Raw genomic sequence first — 19400 nt, forward strand, 5'->3', positions numbered from 1 at the left:
TTATTTTAACACTGTTAATAGTTTATTTATATTATCACTATAAACTATGTGATATTTCAACACTACTAATAATTCATTTGTTCTATGACTATCAACTATGTGTTATTTGAACGATACTAATATATTATTTATTCTAGAGCTATAAACTGTTTGTTATTTTAACACTGTTAATAGTTTATTTATTCTAGCACTATAAATGATATATTTCAATACTATTTTGAACCAATTTATTTTTTCTTCTCTAAACTATTCTTGATTTAAAGAATGCTTACGGTCTACCTTTTCCTCTTCTTTTTAACTATTACTAGTAATGTTAGTTTCCGGCTATCAGTAATAACAGTTAGCAGAATGTCACCCCGAATGGTCTGTTTGTTAATGTTGGACGTCATTTAAACGAGGCTGCGCATCAGAAAAACGGTAAGAATATCACAAGAGTTCATGCATTTATTCTGGGTGACTTGACCTTACCCCATTTACTAGGCCTATTTCAACTTAGGTAAAATTCACAAGATAGGGGAGTCGCAGAGTAAGGGATACGTGAAAAAATGCTTATAAAACGTAAATAATGTTTATTTTTTGTCTTTCAGCTACTTCCATATGACGCTGCTGAATTCGTATTCAGCTATAGAAGACAGGAAATCTTGAGATATATATCGATCGCTTAACAGATTGCTATTAGTAAAATTAAATGTTTCTTTGGGTTAGCGTTAAGTTTACGAACTGACAATGCTAAAATCCGGAGTGCGATTTCCCGCGGTAGAGAGAGCAAAAATAGCCCATTGCGTAGCTTTGCATTTGTTCTATTTATTTTTCTAGAAACGTTTAAATTGGCGTGTATATTGCCCAGTCTCATTAACTACCGCTCGATCTATCTGCTATTAGCGACAAATAGTTAGTCTATACCTGTTTGTGCAGTTAGTAGCAGACTAAAAGTATACAAATTTCCGCTTCTAGGAGATAATATTTTCAAGATTAGGTGACTAAAATATTTATTCTATCGCTGTAAACTATGCGTTATTGCAATGCTAATAATAACGTATCTATTTCATTACTCTAAGCTATGTATTATTTAATATTGGTAAAGGCTTATTTATTCTATTTCTATAAACCGTGTGTTATTCTAACACGTCGTTTCAACACAACAATACATTTCTCTTCTGTAACAATAACTAATTCAGTGTTTAAACGGTACGTAGTACCAGCAATAAGTAACCAGTAAATGATATTATACAGACAATGAAAGAAATACGCTATTTGTCAGCTACTTTAAGCTTTTGAAGCTTCTTTTTAAACTTACCCCGGCAATGTTTCTATCCTTGAAATAAGGACATTCTAGAAAGAGTTAAGTTCGTGTAAGGTGGTCGTTATAAGGAGGTAAGCCCTCTCATGGACGATCTTCCAACAGAAGTAAGCTTGTCTGTGGTTTATGTTTAACCTTCCAAGAAGATACTTTACAAACTGTAAGGAAACCATCAGCACACATCAACCTGAGCTAACTGGTGGTCCGAGCAGCTCGAGGTTAACTAAACTGTCGTATATGAAGCTATAGGCTACGTAATCCAAGTCCCTGAATATCTTCACAAATCGATTCGTCACACACACACACACATAGCTGCTGCTATTCGATAGAAGCTCATTTCAATTGGTTGAAGCGTGGAAAAATGATTTTATTTCTCTCATAAGTTGTCGCTAGGTTCTGAGCGGACAGGTTTTAATATTTAACATACCTAGATACGTGTTCTTTTAAAGAAGTATTGTTGAGAATATTGACTTAATGTCGTCATCTTAGCCAATTCAAACCGTGAGTTTATTATACGAAAATATGAAGCATTTGTTTTATAAGCGAATGTAATAAACTTTTCTTGGTTAAGGTTCTAAAACATTACTTCTACACTGGGTATTAAGTGCAAAAAATAGTAAAAATTTGAAAGGAATTGGAATTTTCAATCCGAACGGCATGTTTTATGCTCATGAACTAAACATGGGTCATTGTGAATCTTCAGATTCATGGTTCGCGACTCATTTGTCGCAAAGAAGCGCTTCGAACTTTGGGATCGTGGATCTACTTTTCGATCAGAGAAGAGTAACTGAGGAATTGGCGGTGAAAAGTGTTGGCTATTTGTCTTCCTTCTACTTACAGTTCAAAATTAGTGGCGAATATGCTGAAATTGTCCTTGTGTAGTTTGTGCAAAATTCTGAAACAAACACCGGGCCAACTATAGAAGTGCTTCTAATTAACTCCTCAATGTCACTCACAGTTCCAAAGACTTCATTACAACATTTTTCATACTCTCATTATTTGGAGTGCGCATGTGTGTCTGTTTCCGTTGTACCATGTTTTTATATTCTAAAACATTAAAGGTAGTAACCATATTTATATATATGTTTATATCAGTTATTTTTATTTAATGTTTTCCAAACTGAACCTAATTAAATAATCTTTAGCTGTCAAATGACTTTCAACTTAGTTTATCTTTCAAATGAAATTATGATATCTTAATTATCAAACAAGCTATCAAAATTTTTAAATCAATCAAACAAAGCCATTTGAAATCAAATTAATTATAGTGTTCGCAAAATTAACTGTAACAAAACATTTGCTTTTAACATACACCGCTTTTAAACCTAGCCACTGTTGATCAGTGGTAAGCTTGAGGAATTATAACGTTAAAATCCGGGCCTAAAAATATGCAGCGAGCACTGCGAAATTGTGTAGCTTTGCATTTCAAAAGCCCTCTGGACAAAACGGATATTGAAAAGCCAATGATCATTTTCTTTTGGGAAAAGTATTCCACTTATCCTCATAGTTGATTAAATGCTAAAATATGTATCATTTTAGTTTTTTTTTTCAATTGAATGTTCCCATCTTTCACCTGTAGTTTTCTTCTGACATTTTATGAAAAATATGTTGCCATCCCAACTTTAGTGGCTTTTCCTATAAGGATATAAGCCAACTGAGTAGATACACTCGGTGGTTCCAAGTAATCGGAGGTCAAAATGGTCGGATTTATATTTTTTATTACTTTTTATAAAATAATTTGGTAATTTAAGTGGCACTTTTAAGACTTGGTACTGGTTATAAAATAGTCGAAATATTAGGCATTTTGAAAGGATTTAAGCATATGTGAATGCTACGTATTAATCAATAAAGCTATAACGAAAAACAACAACAAAAAAGTGTGAAGTAGTCTAAAGTGACCAACAAAGAAGAATCACAGCAGTCCTCGAAGTAGTGTTTTGAAAAAGGACAGGGATGCTGTCATACATCCAGAAGAATCTAAAACATTTTGAACTATCCTTGATAGTAGAAGTTAACTGGCAAACACTTGTGCTTACTTTTCTAGAAAACTCTCTACAGAAATAAATGTAATGTATTTTTTAAGAACATTTCCAGAACCTGTTCTTTTCCTTGCAGCTAATCCTTCATAATCGACGCCCTTTATTATGTACTGTTATCCAATACTGCAATTTCCATGCTAACTTTAATCTGAAATAGACAATGAACTGAAGCTTTATCGCACATCTTGACAAACTTTTCACAGAGCCTCCACTGTATGTGGACTTCAATTTAAAGACCGTAGCCACAAAAGTCCACTGAAGCTGCATCGGAAGATTTTACAGATAAGCCATCTGATCGAACGGGATTCTTATGGTCCGTGTTTTTTCGGTCATTTTTTCTGATTAAAACAGCCACTGATTTTGAGTTGTGGCTGAAAACTCCCAAACATTTGTATTTGGGGCTTCATCTACAAATTCTTGTTCATTTAATTCAAAATGACTTTTTTGAGTCAGAGGGTTCTCCTTCGTAGATATAACTTTCATTATAGCAGATGAAGGCGTTGTTCCGACTCTGCTTGGGATGTGGTTTTGGCATCAGATGCTTTTCTAAACGCTCAGTTGTGTGAATGTTTTATTTCAACGTATACCACGAATGGTCAGAAATTCTCCATGTGGAAAATAAAGTATATATATATATGTGTGTGTTATATAAATATTTTGTCCGTGTTCCTACGGCTCTCATATGAGGCGGCGACACACCACCACACTTGTATATGGAAATCGCTCTCATAACGTGTGATGATTACTCTGAACTCTGTTCCCCGGTTGGTCAGCGGCTAGTTTGATTTCTCGCAGTGGACAAAGTGCAGGTAACCCATTGTGTAATTTTGCACTTAGAAAACAACAACAACTTCTAAAATGTAAAAGCCAGTAAGATATGCATGTATTATTTATTTCTTATTAGTTACACTGTTTATTTCATGTATGTGTTTTCTTACCAGTGTGTCTGTTTATGGCACATACATTTGTTTAAATAAACATTATCCGGTAGTGTCAAGGGTATAAGTAAAGTACCTTAAATAAATCACCAAGATAATAAAAACATTGGTAATTTTATCTGCATTACGCACGTTATTGCTTTTTTCTATTTGCTTGATAGACGGACTCGCTTCAAGAGGATAGAATCCTGGGTATGAAGGGGATGAAAAAAAAAAGATGCAAGATATCATATAATAACAGTTTTATCGTAAAACAATCTTTAGGGTTGGGGTTTCTTCAAGAAATTTGTGTTAAAATGGTATAAGCAACAATAAGAAATAGCGTGAAAATGGTATTGAAAAGTAATGTTACTTACAAAATCTTACACCTGTCACTGCAATATAAAGCTTATTATAAATTGTATGAAAACAGTCATAACCTTCCTTTAATCGATTATCATATAACCTAGCGATTTAATGTGGTATATCTATAAACATCTATATAAATAATACGCTTGCTTGCTTGCGTTTATCTGTCTGGAATTTTGATCGTAAATTTCTTGATCAAACGCTGCAAATCTGACATCGTTAGAAAGACATTTGTCCGAGGAGTCTGGATTGAATACTGGATTTTCCATTCAGAATCACCTTCAAAAATGCTTAGTCAAACTTTTTAATTCAACGAGTTTGCTACAAGATGGCACAATATTGTTGTCATCACGTGACGACTGGTTATGATTTCAACTTTAGTTTTTTTATTTGGAAAGTATTTCACACAAACAACACTTTCCTAAGAAAACGAACATTATAGTAAATACAATTGCTTTCTCAACTTAATTAAGTCTAAAATACGCATGCGCACTTTGTTTAAAACTATATCCTTATCACTTTGTGAACACGCATTCAGACGTTTCTGCATATTCAGCTAAGTTTACCTTCATTACAACTTTACATTTACTTTAAATTTGCAATTGAATATTGAAGGACAGCACAATAGCTTATGGAATGCATTCCGAAAATTGTAAAAGCTTTTGGTGTTTAAGACGTTTTACAGAAGGGTGAGAGCGTTATACTAAGAGGATTTTAAATATGTAGCTCAGCAAGTCCTATGACAAATGTAAAGCGGCGGTGGAACGCCGTGTATCACAACTGCATTTTTACATTGTTTGGCTTAGTAGGTAGTCAAATACTACCGAAAATTGATCGTTTTTTTGGAAGAGAATGTAAGAAGCTTTCCTAACGCAAAAATAATAATTCTTTTATATCATAAAGATGTCTTCAAATTAGAATTTTGGAATTTTCAAGAGATGGGTGTCCCTTATACTTAATGTCATTGGAAAACAAAGGAATATGGATCAACTTGAGGCATCAGGACCACTCAGAGTGAGGCCTGCAACGAGTCGTATTTCAGCTGTGGTAAGTGAAGTGTGTTGTTTTGTAACAAGTGAGAATTCGCAAGCACAAAGATCAATAGTAAAATACAATAGTATACAACATAATCAAGAATGATCTCCTCCTGGAAAAGAAGCCACACTAGCTGCGTGTACACAAGCAGCTCCCATGACATATCAGGACATGCCATTCCCTAAGAATACATTTTAGTCAAGTCACCAGACACAGTGCCTATGGATTTCTGTGCAACTGGACTGTTGAAAAGTAAGCTGAGAAACAGTTGTCCTAGTATACTAGATGGATTATTTAAAGTAAACAGGAAGGAGGGGCGTGTTTGAGCATGACAGCCTTACGACAGAACGTTTTGCAATGGAAACTACGCTGCAAAGTGGTAGCCCATGATTGAACGTGAAGACGTCGACTATAACGACATGGTGAGCTTCCAAAATCGTTTTAATATAACGTAGAAGTGCGATTTTCAATTAATTGTATTTTTATGTCATTAAATCTTCATTAGCAGACTCCCCTTCACTTCATACATTGTTTGTGAAAAGATTTACTACTGATTTACCTCACTTGGGACAACATATAAAAAAATAAACTGTCTTCTTTGTGTGTCTTTTAAAAACAGTCCAATTTAACAATGTTTAACATTTGTTTTGACTGAAACTATTCCTGTTTTGATGCACATGATACTGAGCTAAAAGTTTGTGTGAAAAGTTAAGTACATAGTGATGTAATAAATTCTAACAGAATACCTTCTTTAAAAATCTTCAATAAAAATTACAAATAATAATAATTAGTTTTATTTGTGAGCGACAGGAAAACTATAGAAAGCCTTTATGATCACCGTGCTTTAAGTCATCTGTTTGGTGTCCTCACCGTTAGTGTTTTCGATTTTTATCTAAAAAAAAAAAAACTGACAAGATTGGGACTGTTTAGTGTGTTACTAAGTGCCAAAACAGTATTGTCATAAGTAAAGCTTCGTGTACCACGTTTATCGTACTTGGTCACTGTAGCTATTACTATTTAAGGAATGTAATGTTATACATTAGATCTAGCTAATACTATGAATAACTGAAACTTAATTAACTTTAATACTGTAAATAACATAAACACATAACAACTTACATCTTATTTAGTATGTGACAAGGACTGGCTAGATGTCCACAGAACAGTAGCACAGCCTGTGTATATGACCACTTGAGCTACTGGACAATTTTTACTTGTTTTAAACGATTGAGCCAGTATAACGTTTGGTGAAGTTGAATAAGTTATAAGTGTGAAAGGTTAGATGCTGAAAATTTTGTTGGAGTATATACGTTCATGATGAAGAAGGTATTGCATATTCTGTATTGAATATGTGAATTATGTGATTTATTCTGAGTCAACGACCACACCGTAGAAAACAACTGAATCAGCATAAGTTATGTTAGAGTTGAATAAAATGATCACTTTGACAGGTTTGTGTTTAAATAATGTAAGGCAAGGATAAGGAAAAATATGCGCCACCGGTAACTATTACGTTAATTGTAAAATCATTTTTCACAATATCCTTATTGAACATTGTATAAACATTTGCATTTGTCAGGTAAATATGCTATATGGTTTTATGGTAGTATTTTTAAAAAGCTGCTTTCGGACTAATGTTACCACCCATCGGTATGTTTGGTGTTGTTTAAAGATATGTGAGCCGGATCGTACCAGTGTTGTATGTATATAAAAAAACAACAACAACATTATTGTTATTTGTATCCACAGGTACAAACTCGTATGTGTTTTGGTGATATAAATATGTGACTTGTGTAAATTCATTCAGTGTAAAACGGTCATATTTATTATGATGAGTGTTATCAGAAAAATTATTTAGAACCATCTATGCAAGTCATTAATGTACTAGCGTTGTGAAAATATATTTTAATTGCAGACTTAAGTTTTTCATTGATTGCGTATAAAGGTCGCTGAACTTACATTTTAGGTAGATTTAGCTTGAAAAGATTTTAACTTTTGTTTGTATTCTGTGGAATTCTCTACAATTGTGTATGTTCCCTTTCTTTTGTAAAGCTACAATATTTCTTCAGAGGTTCTAGAGATAACTTTTTTGCAGAGATTTTTTTGGCTTCAGAAACGAATCTACATTTATAGAGTAACTTGCGGAGTTTAAGAATTCAGAATAACTTAGGAATTACATTATTGTTAATATTTGTATCAACTACAAATTCTGTTAATATTTCATTATGTTGCTTGACAATGTCTTTCGCATTAGTTTTAACATAAGTATTACCTGAAGGTTGCAACGTTTGAATATTATAACTGAGTCCGTTACAAACTGTAATAACATAGAATTTTATTGCAAGTAAAAACTAAAGTAATTGATTGCTTTATCTGCTATTGTTATGAAACATTTTTACATAGAGGTTTCAAAGAAGACTTGTTGTCTTTTTGAAGTATTTATGAGAAAGTATTAGACGCAACTTTTTCAAAAATACTTTCATTTGATTTGACCAAATTTGATAAATAGGTTAAGTGTTCCTCAAGGATCGATTGAGTAACTTTTGTTGAATATAGGTCAAAGGTCAAGTTCATACTGAAGATCAGTCACTTTCGTTACAATGGTAGCAAGATGGGATTTTGAGAAACGATGAAAAATCAAGAACAAATAGAGATTAAAAGATCTTTGCCCGCAGGCCTACATTTTAGTAGGTAAGGAATTGTTTGGTGTATGTTTTATATCGGTTACTGTTAAAGTAGAAAATAAACAGTGGGGCGGGGGTTACACTCTCTGACTACCTTTGTACTTGCTGTATACTTGCTATATATAGATTATTGCTTTATACGTATGTGTGTATGGAACAGGTCACTGAACGTAACTGCCCATTGTTACTTCTCATCGACTTATTTCGTTGGTTAGCCCTGAAAAAGTACAACATTTTCTGACATAAAATATACACACGTCGATTTCGGGTAGCTATCATTTGCTTCATGATGTTTGCGTAAGGCTATCTAGTCGTAACCATCCATAACTTTGGAGTGATAGGCTAGAAGGACTGAAACTTTTACACCGTATCCGCCGCCAAATCGTGGGATAAAGTAATCGCATACTAGGGTTTGTTCTTTACTCTAATAGCGCACCCTCGGCCCAAAAGTGCGAAGCATATTTTTGCGACTACAGGTAACAAACAACGAACTCGGATTTACGGTCTAGGCAGGCTAACCACCTGGATATACCTAGACCCGACTAGTGTGAGCAGGATTCACAGTCTGGGCGTAGTAACTAGTCGGCCACTCCCAACCTGAGCTAGTTGAAAAAGGACTATTTCCAGACACGTTAACCATTAGGCTACTCCAGGCTCCCCAGTAGTGTGAGTAAAATTCATTGTGTGGGAACGCTAACGTCCAGCCACACCCGGAAAATGTAGTTTTTAATTTACGTTGACGTTTTCATTGATATTACCAAATTTTGATCCTTGTGATTTTTGCCCATAACTGCCTAGTTCTAAGAACATATAGTTGTGACTATTCCCAATTTGTTATCGAGTTTTGACAGTTTTTCGAAAGTAGTTGACCTTCAGTATGACCTTGAACTTTGAGTTACATTCACCGAAAAATAACGAATTGGTCCTTATGGGACACTAAACAATTTGTACCAGGTTTGATCCAAATTAGATGAAATATTTTCGAGTTATCTGGTTGACCTTCAATGTGACCTTGACCTACCTTTACCAAAAGCTAGTAATTGGCCCTTGGGGAAGTTTAAGCTTTGTACCAAATTTGATCAAAACCATATTAAAACGTTTCGAGTCAAGCGCACATATACACATACACAGGAGTGCAAACTCCCCGCCACCAGGAAGGGAGTTGGGTGTAAAATGCGTTTGGTAATTTTTTCAAAACAGAAAAAAATAACTAAGTTAATGGAATGTATTAACAGGGATCTAAAAACAACAAAACATTGTCATACAGTTTGAATAACAGAATGTAAATTACTAACACACAAAACATGCGTATTAAATTAACTCAAAGAATGTCTTAAATTTCGTATATTTATCTTATATTTTTCATTTAATTTCATGACATTTTTTGGTAATATAAGGGTCTATAGAGGATGAATCATTACTAATAATGATATGTGTTGTTTTATCTCAATGATTAATCTGCAATTTTACAAATATGAAAATCTTGAGCACGTGTTTAGTATTTTGATATGGAATATTGAAATGTAGAATGGTAAACAGTTTAATACTTTAATGACTTGATAATTCAAAGGAAACTTTAATAAAGTTTTATTTCAGTGATTAATCTGCAGTTTTACAAATATGAAAATCTTGAGCACGTGTTTAGCATTTGATATGGGATATTGAAATGTAAAACGGTAAACAGTTTAATTATTTAATGACTAGATAATTAAAAGGACACTTTAATAAAGTTCAAAAAACAATTGTTTGTAATTCTAACATAGAATATCCGTGCAAAGCCCTCTTATTACAGTAATTTGCGTCTTTAATTTCAAATATAACATATGCGCTTAGAAAAGACTGCCTGCAGCCATATATTCACATCTCTCATTCTGAGAATTAATCTAGTTTCATTGTTAATTATCTTCATATTGTAATTACTTTCAAAACAAGTTAATAACTAAGATCAAAAGCTTATATTTCTCACGCTACTCTCTTCCATGTGTTAGGTCGTTGAACACAAACAGATCGGAAGTAGTGTGTTATATTCTTAGATAGAATTCGTTTGTGTTCGTGTGTTATGTACCGTATTGATAACATAAAATTGCATCTTGCTGTCCTTAGGTATATAATAAAGTAGTAAACGTACACAACACAAACAAAACAGAATAATCGATATTGGTGGGTCAATATATAGTTATAAGTGGACAGTTTATATTATCATAGTGTTCAAATGGAGACCACGTTTATATTACACTGTCATTTCTTTCTCCCTTACTAAACAACAACAACAAAAATATTGAATTTACATTATTATATCTTCTGATATTCCATCCCCTCCGTTAGATCAATGGTACGTTTTAGGAACTATAACATTAAAAATCGAGGTTGTGTAGCGTTGCGCTTAAAAACGAACATAGATAAGCTACCAACAGTTGTTATTTTTAATCAGATATATTAATTAATTTCATAAGAACAAAATGATCTGTATGGAAAGTTGTGTTATGTTGATTCTTATTAGAAGTTGATCATTATTATATTTACTATAAAGTTAAGACATAATGAGCATTTAAACTACCAATCACGTGAAGTTTTGTATGTTGTAGAAGAGTGTGACCCAATCAATATATGAAGCACTATATGTTTTCAATTTAATATTTTCAAAACACATTCGTATTGGTAGTTCTGTAGCTCAGTAACTTTAATTCTATGAAAAACATGGAGTACATCAGATATATATATTACAAAACATTAATGGGATATGGCTCAACCTGTATAAACACTGGTTGGGAAATTTTCACTGTGGTTCACCCTGAACTATTCCAGAAAACCGTTCAGAGAGATAAGAAATCAAAATATTAATATCAATATCACACTTGTCAGAAAGAAGAGTGAAATTATCACATGCAAAACATATTTTTATGCACAGTGTATATGCTGGATATTGTATAATATCACTTCATTTGAATTTATGCCCGTAAAACAAAATAGAAGAGTTAGATCAGCTATTTGCATTTCAATTGTCCATAAAATGTATACATTAACGTGTATTATCCTAATAAGACCTATCCTGTAACTTAGAAGAAAAAAAAAGCCCTTTTGGTTATATTAGGTTTTAAGGTGTTTATTGTTTCTTAGTAAAGTCACTTTCGTTTCGAAACCTCAAGTAAACTTGTATATCTACTATGTCGTCGTCTTTTACATTGACTTTATAACTGTATACATGGTTTACTTCTTACGATTAGTGACTTTAGCTGTATTATCATATTATATAAGGTATTAAAGAAGTACAAATAATTTGAGGTAATTACTTGTGTATTCTTCAGTGTCAGTGTTTTTAAATTTCAGTTTTGGTCTTCTACGTTGATTAATGTGTTTTACACTCAGATCTGAGATCGATATTGCGTTCAATTTATATTCAGTGCAACGACACAATTATAAAAACATGAACTTCTTATTCATATTGGAGATTTATGCGTTAGAAGTGCAATGCTTCTCTGGATTGGGCGTAAGTTTAGTAGTTTGTTTGCCCGAACTGTGAATCGGAAGGTTCATGTTTCAAGTCAAGTTGCCGGGAAAACGTCCTCCGCATTTTGAGACTGTGGATGAACTATAAAATGATGGTCAATTACCATTAATCTCTCAGGCAAGAGTAGCTCAAATGTTGGCGGTTAGTGCTGATGACTAGCTCTTATTTCTTTAGCTTACTAACACAAAATTAGGGACAACTATGTGCAGAGAGTCTTTTCCTCAGCAAAATTTCATGAGAAGGATAAGACTGTATTTCATGAGAAGGATAAGACTGTATTTCATGAGAAGGATAAGAGTGTATTTCATGAGAAGGATAAGAGTGTATTTCATGAGAAGGATAAGAGTGTATTTCATGAGAAGGATAAGAGTGTATTTCATGAGAAGGATAAGACTGTATTTCATGAGAAGGATAAGAGTGTATTTCATGAGAAGGATAAGACTGTATTTCATGAGAAGGATAAGACTGTATTTCATGAGAAGGATAAGACTGTATTTCATGAGAAGGATAAGACTGTATTTCATGAGAAGGATAAGACTGTATTTCTGCCAAGACTGATTTAAAGCTTCAACATTCTTACTAACACTAATTAGGTGTAAAGTAGTTTAATATAAATTCTTAGAGACATATTGACATATTACAAGTGTGAAGAATTTCAAGAAGCTCCATAAAGATATGTTGAAAGGGTAAAAATTACATGCCATGTAAGTCCAACTAAGGTAGCAATTTTGTATACATAACTCCATTATAAATGTAAACATATCACATCAAGCGTCCAGTAAAGAATATAACAGTCTCCCAAACCTTTTCACAAACATGTTTCACAAGTAATATCAACATAAAGCAAGCTGTTTTCTCGCGGAAACTAGTCGATAACTCATTTAAGGACACCTTTACATATCTAAATATTATACATATGGATACACAAATAAAATAAGTTATGAGAGTAAGAAGCTTTATTTTATATTTGAATTCGATCCTGGACACAAGGAAAGCAATACATTACTAACGACTAAGTTGGAATACAATTTTATTCAATTTGCTTACCCTAATTCTTTAAGACTTGTAAAACTTTCTACTTTATTTTTCAACAGATAATGTTCACAGACGACAGATTTTCACAAATCTCCTTGAATGTTCAGAGAAAAATGTTCATATTTTTTAAATAACTTGAAAGGTTTACGGTTTTTGCCTCGTAGCTGTTTTTTTTTTGTAGTTTTGTGCAACAGAGATTAAAAACGACAAAAAAAACGTGCTTTGCAGCAGACGTCAAAATAGCTCACGAAAAAACAAAAGTTAAACTCGTTCGAATGCCTCCTTAACAACAAATTTCAGAAAGAGAGAGCACGTACATTGAATGTGACACATTGTCCGCATAAAACTAAAGAGAAACTAAAAACGTTTTACTGAAAAGTAATTTACTAAGCATTTCTCGCAACAACGTTTTTCTTAAAAACAACGTCTGTCAGCATTCCATGAAACGTTCCTTACATTTTACTCTACATATTTAAATCAATTTTTATGACAAATATGGATCTCCCCAATGGCTCAGCGGCAAGTCTGAGGACTTATAACGTTAAAAATCAGGTATCGATACCCACCATGAGCACAGCACAAATAACCCATTATGTAGCTTTGTGCTTAATAACAAACAAATAAACAAAAAATTTTAGAGTAACAATTAACTGACCATTTCTTTAGCAACAACTAACGACTTTAAGTAGTTTAAATTAAACTTACAAATGTTTTATTCTATAACATTATCAGATTGAGTCATGATGCTGCATTTTGTTAGACGCTATTTATTCTACTGCATATTTATTAAAGCTTTCAGAAATTAATAATAGTCTGTCTTGGTTAATATTTAGGCCTGCAGGAGAATTATAATCTTTTTTTTTTTATATTTCGGGATTTACGGTCTGTGTTCATGGCTTTTACCTTTTATTGTTTACGAGACAACTTTTTGGATTCTATTCAGAATTTTTTCCTTAATCGGTAGGAGGATAGGCAACTGCCTAAGTAGACAAAAAATCAAGAAAACATTTATACTTACTTTACTTTCATTAAAATCGACTATCTCGATCTTTGTAGCCTTTTACGGACTTGGAAACTGTGTCCAGGAACATAAACATTGAAAGATAACCAACTTCAAAGTATAAAACAAGCTTCTACTAACACGGATACCTCGGCAACTATCACATGTAAAAATGTCCGGAATATTATTCCATCGGTGCATTTTAATGCCTCTTTTTTCATATATGGTATTTTCGCGGAGAAATTACACCCTAAAATCGGGAACTTTCACTGTTAACATATAAGGAAATATCCTCACTTCCTTAGCAAGTAAACCATCGTGTCCTGGCGATGAAAGTCTGCGTGTTTCGATGTTCAAGTTGAAGGTCCGAATACCATTGCCTTAACTTTTTTCTAAATGCTTTCGATAAAACTTTGTACAAAACTTTTTCACTATGTCAAATAAACTAGATTTTAAACATTTTGAATATTCTGGGCATTTTGGGGTGAAAGAGTCGCCGAGATATAAGTGTAAGTTCAAGAACCTAAACCCCAAAGATATATTTCACACCTTTGCAGTTAAAAAAAAAAAGACGAGCTAAATTCAAGTTCTTCTAAATTCAAACAGTTGGAAGTAAAACGCGTGCTAGAGTGAAAATTTGCTAAAGTTGCAATATTTTTTTCCATGTAATGTTATACATATTAATATCTTTATCGATGATAAATGGTGCCGTAGTTCCGCTGGTGTTGGCATTTTAAAGTCCTTCCCTACTGAAAGTTGGGCCTGCATCAGTCTATAACGTGTTTAATGAAGTGTTTACTTCCGTTACATCCACAGGAACATCACTACCGGCAGTAAAATACGATATGAAAACTGAAGTAGAAAACGTTAAAGAAATATTGTCCTTTTATAGCTTTTTAGTCGCTTTGTAATGATTCATGGTGCTATCCTTCTTTAAAACAACTGTCCTCAACGGTCGTTCTGACAGAAAAAAATGTTGAGTTAATACAGCATTGGGTCTATGGACTATGTTCTTTGTGTTTAATGAAGATATTAACTCTAGTGGCAGTTTCATGGATATATTATTTATTGGGATGTATTGATTTTAAACTAATTAAATAAGTCACTTGTCATACGTAAAAATAACGTTTTAAACGTTTCGAGTGTAAAGACCTCTAGTGGGCCCTCCGGTGGGTCAGCGGTAAGTTTACGGACTTCCATGCCTAAAATCTATGGTTCGATTTCCAGCGTTAAACAGAGCGAAGATTGCCCGTCGTGTAGCGTTGCCCTAAAATAACGAAGCAACGATCTCCAATTGCTACTGTATTTTATACAACGTATTTTAATGAAGCTGTTTCTTGAGGATATTGAAAAGCTAAGTTTTATAAAATGATCTGTGCTTGAGCTCTCTTTAGCGGAAGCTGATCTAATAAATAATGACATAAATAAGTTGATGTTAAAAATAATAAATAATATAATATTAAAAACCTTTACGGTAATTCTGATATGTAGTGATACAGAAAACAGATGGAAAACTACAATATACCAACTTAATCCGATTTAGTAATATTAAAAAACAAACAACACTACTATGTTTTTCGTATCTCAATTGGCCGGAAAAACACTGGTATCTAGCGAAAGGCCTCGTCTGATATAGATCTAGCACTTTACTTTCACTGAGAGGTTCTCATAATATGTATGTACTATAAAATATTTGAAAATACTGGAAGCTTTGCTACTGAATTTATTTAAAGAGGAGAAGAGTTTTAGCATAATTAGTGGAGGAACGTGGTGTGTGGTGGCCCAAAGGTTAGCAAACAGTTATTGTTTGTGTTATACGAGAAAATTGCATTTCAGTGGCATTAAATGATATATTTGCTGAAAATTGACTTTAACTCCAAACAACTGACAATCGAAACTAATTGCCTCTAAATATATGCTGGTTATCCACGTAAATAAGCTAAAAAATGCCTTTAGGAACAAGGGATGAGGTGTAAGGTTGATTCGGTTTATCGATTACATTTTACAAGTGGCTTTACAAGAACTTGATAGACTTTTGATTTGATTCTGTCACTACGGCTTGAATGTAGACTAATTATTTGACTTCAAAAGTGATGCATAGAAAGACTAACTAAAGAACGTGTCCTGTGTTAGGTTAAAATGAAGTATTAGGTTGTAAGTTATAGGATAACACAGTAAAATTGAAAAAATGTGTACCACAAATCTTATTCTATAGATACGTATCTCTGCAACATTTACACTTTGTTTGAGATGTCAGTTGCCCTTGGTAAACTAAATTTGTATTTAAAAAAATGTCAAGTATATTTTTTGATTTAGGATTTTGTTTTGCTATTTTCCTCTTGTAAAGTTTATATAACCAACAAACGACAGAAATCGTTATTCGATAGCAAGTAATAAATATCTTGAATTTTATATTGACTGAATAAAAAAATTAAGTATGACCATTGATTGACTAATAATGTATTGGACTAATGATGTTTTACTCTAGGATAATAGCTCTTACTTTATGATCTATGGTATATATTTCTGAGATTTGGTAATTCAGTTTTCAGGAGTACTTTCAGCACCTTATTCGATATATTGGTTAAACAGCCAGAGCATAAGACACCGAGTTCCAGATATAGCCATCCCTAACTTAGAACTGTTACCAGAGATAGGACGACCAGTAAGCAGTACCTACCGCCTATACGGCTTCTCTTATCTGGTCATAATGCCTCCCAGCTCAAAATGCTGAACGTATTCAGCGTCATGCTACGGCTTAAACTTTGGACCTTGAAGTCCGCAGTTCGGTACGTTAAACACGAGAGCATGCCCGACCAAACTTCATACAGACTTAGGCTTACTGAAAGAAACAATAACGTATATTGCTTTTGTAGTTGAGTAACACATATTTTTTAAACAAACTATCTTATACAGGATATACACTATTTTGAAAAGACACATGAGATCTTAACATAATTATGTAATGTTTTGGGTAAGAAATGCGATATCTTGTTAACTCAAGCGTTGGAATCCCCTGACAATTATAACGAAGATTTATATGCGTAATGGAAAAACAAAACAGACAAAAACAAGGTGTTTTTCTAGTATGCTATTGATGTCCGAAGGGTTCCTACTTGACATTGTTTCTGGGTAAACAAGATTCCAAAAATGAATTTCAAATCGTATTTATTGAATATTGTACTAAGATCACGACTATTTTGGCACTTTATAAGAGATGGTTTTTTGGAGGAATTGTGGTACAACAACAGAGATAGAATGGTTATATAGAATAAGGATTTAGCAAAGCATCTCGTTTGCAATTCTCTGGAAGGCGTTAAAATAGAAAACTTGCAGAGGTGAATTGTAATATCTGAGAATAAAAGGTGTCGAGAATATTTCTTGTTTGGATTTGTTGCTTAGCTTATATAGCTGTCAGAAGGATAATATGCTGCTGCCTGCTTATGTTCTGTGTTACGCAAATATTAAGGCTTCCTATTTAAATCCTGTCTGGTAATAACAAATTAAGTTCAGTATGACTCAAATTAGACCTTCTAAACCATAGTTATACGAGATTTTCTTATTATGTCTTCGTTTTTTCTCTTATCAACATTTTTCAAGTGTAACTTAAAAACGAGCAACGTGGTGGCGTAATTACACCATACAGTAATAATAATGTCATGTGATATGGTTCGAGTCTTGATTCGTAAAATACTTATTAATTAAAAGCATAAGAAAAAATTATTTCATTTTAGAAAGAAAAAGGAAAAAAACTAACTTCAGGCTTTTGCCTTTGTCAGAATGTATCCACTTTCAACAGTTCAAAACAATGCACGATTTTAGTAACAAAAATGTTAAATAGTTAAATACCTATAAGTTTGCTATATATACTTACACGAAACACGGTTTACAAAAATATAAAATATAAAAACTATATTTTTATACTGACAACGGTATTTATACAACAGCGTATATTACATAGAAAAATAAGAAGAACAACCTGTACGACTTTATCCAACGAAACTAGATTGTCCTAGATTTTGAATCTTTGGTGGATAAAGTTGTCCTACAGGTACAGCTTCAGTTATCGTTTTGTCTCATTTTAATAACAACTGACTGAGTTGGCAGTCTGCATTTGATCTAATAATGTTCTACCAAAACATTAGTATTATGTTACTTTAACTTACAGTATTCATTTATCAAGAGGTTGTGATAATTTTCTTGGTACAATCGTTATTGTGGAAAATGCTAGAGAACTAACATGTGTTTTTCTTTTTTTTAGCTTTTCCTTGGTTAATTGGCATTTTATTATTTGGTGTTTGATATGTTAGTATGGAAGAAGCAATCTAATTTATTCACTGTGACATGGTAACCATAGGCTTTATTTTCCTTGGAAGTTACACTATGATAGTCTGAATTGTGCTAAAGGGTTAACACGTTAGCGTCTGAGTGTTCTCGGCTAACCTAGCGAGGAAATAAAACTGAAACTACCATAAAAAATAACAACAACAACAACAAAAAACAACTAGCGCTAACGTGTGACTTTCCTACAGCCATGAAATAAGGCTTGAGGACGGCCTTTGTTTGTGCGAGGTGACGACTGTGTTAGGTTGCATTGCTTAGAAGTGTCTTCCGATCAAGAGTTAGTGGGTCAACCCTTTAACTCAGTAATCGCTCGCCTGGCATACAGGGGGTCTCGAGTTCGAGTCAATAAAATACAAAAATGTAACTACTCACAACACCACTTTCAGGAGGTGGAAGTAGAAATTAAAATGAAATTGAAAATATTCAGTTATGCATAAAATTTATGGAAAATAAAATATAGTTATTCGTTACTGTTTTAAATACGTCGATAAATAACAACTTTCTAAAGACACAGATGTGGTCTAAAATGCAATCTAGCTCGTTATAATTCTCCACAAAATCGCAATTCATGCCATTTGCTAAATATACGAAGCCATAACTCGAAAATCATCACTAAACCTATACCAGAAGCCAAGTCAAGATTCGGGTCACGTTTTTCATATTTGACTTTCAAGTAATGCATGAAAAGAAAACAACAGCCGTTCTGTTACTCATAACGATATCTTTATTCTGGTGATAAGAGTCAGTGCCAAACCTAAAAAAGAAATATTAGAAGGCATAAGATTCAGCAGTCATCCAATCGTAGTAAATCAAAGTCACCTGAATATTCGCGAAGAAGGTCGAGGATGACTATATTTTTCATGTCAATGGGACATAAAATATTCTCTGTATAATAAACAACATCAAAGAAAAATATAGTAGTTTTTTAAATTAAAGTGTTGTGTTATCATTTTTCTAAGTTATAAAGAAATACAAAATCAGTATGTAGGGGAGACCGGGGCTAGTTGTTACAGGGGCAAGTTGATACAGTGCCTCTAGCTCTTGTTGAGATTAATAGACGGCGATAGTTCACGGACCATCGAACACGTGTTGCGCAAGCTTTGTTTTAATGGCGGCATGAATAAGATCAGTCACGAAATATAAAAGGTATGTACATTTTGCATACCTAA

General features: G+C 33.2%; 1 protein-coding gene across 3 annotated transcripts in view; it reads right to left on the reverse strand.

Moving 5' to 3' along the window:
* The window catches only part of LOC106463853 (neuroglobin-like), a 165595-nt gene that overhangs the window by 28823 nt on the left and 117372 nt on the right, over nucleotides 1–19400 (reverse strand). For 2 of the 3 annotated variants that reach the window (XM_013923932.2, XM_022391472.1), the window contains exon 1: nucleotides 1298–1500. The exons of the other annotated variant lie outside the window; for it this stretch is intronic. The gene's annotated coding sequence lies outside the window, so the exon portion shown is untranslated. Of the gene's footprint in view, nucleotides 1–1297; nucleotides 1501–19400 lie in introns of those variants that run through there. 3 annotated transcript variants of the gene reach the window in all.

The sequence above is a fragment of the Limulus polyphemus genome, unplaced genomic scaffold, assembly GCF_000517525.1.
Source record: "Limulus polyphemus unplaced genomic scaffold, Limulus_polyphemus-2.1.2 Scaffold1503, whole genome shotgun sequence".
Lineage (NCBI taxonomy): Eukaryota > Metazoa > Arthropoda > Merostomata > Xiphosura > Limulidae > Limulus > Limulus polyphemus.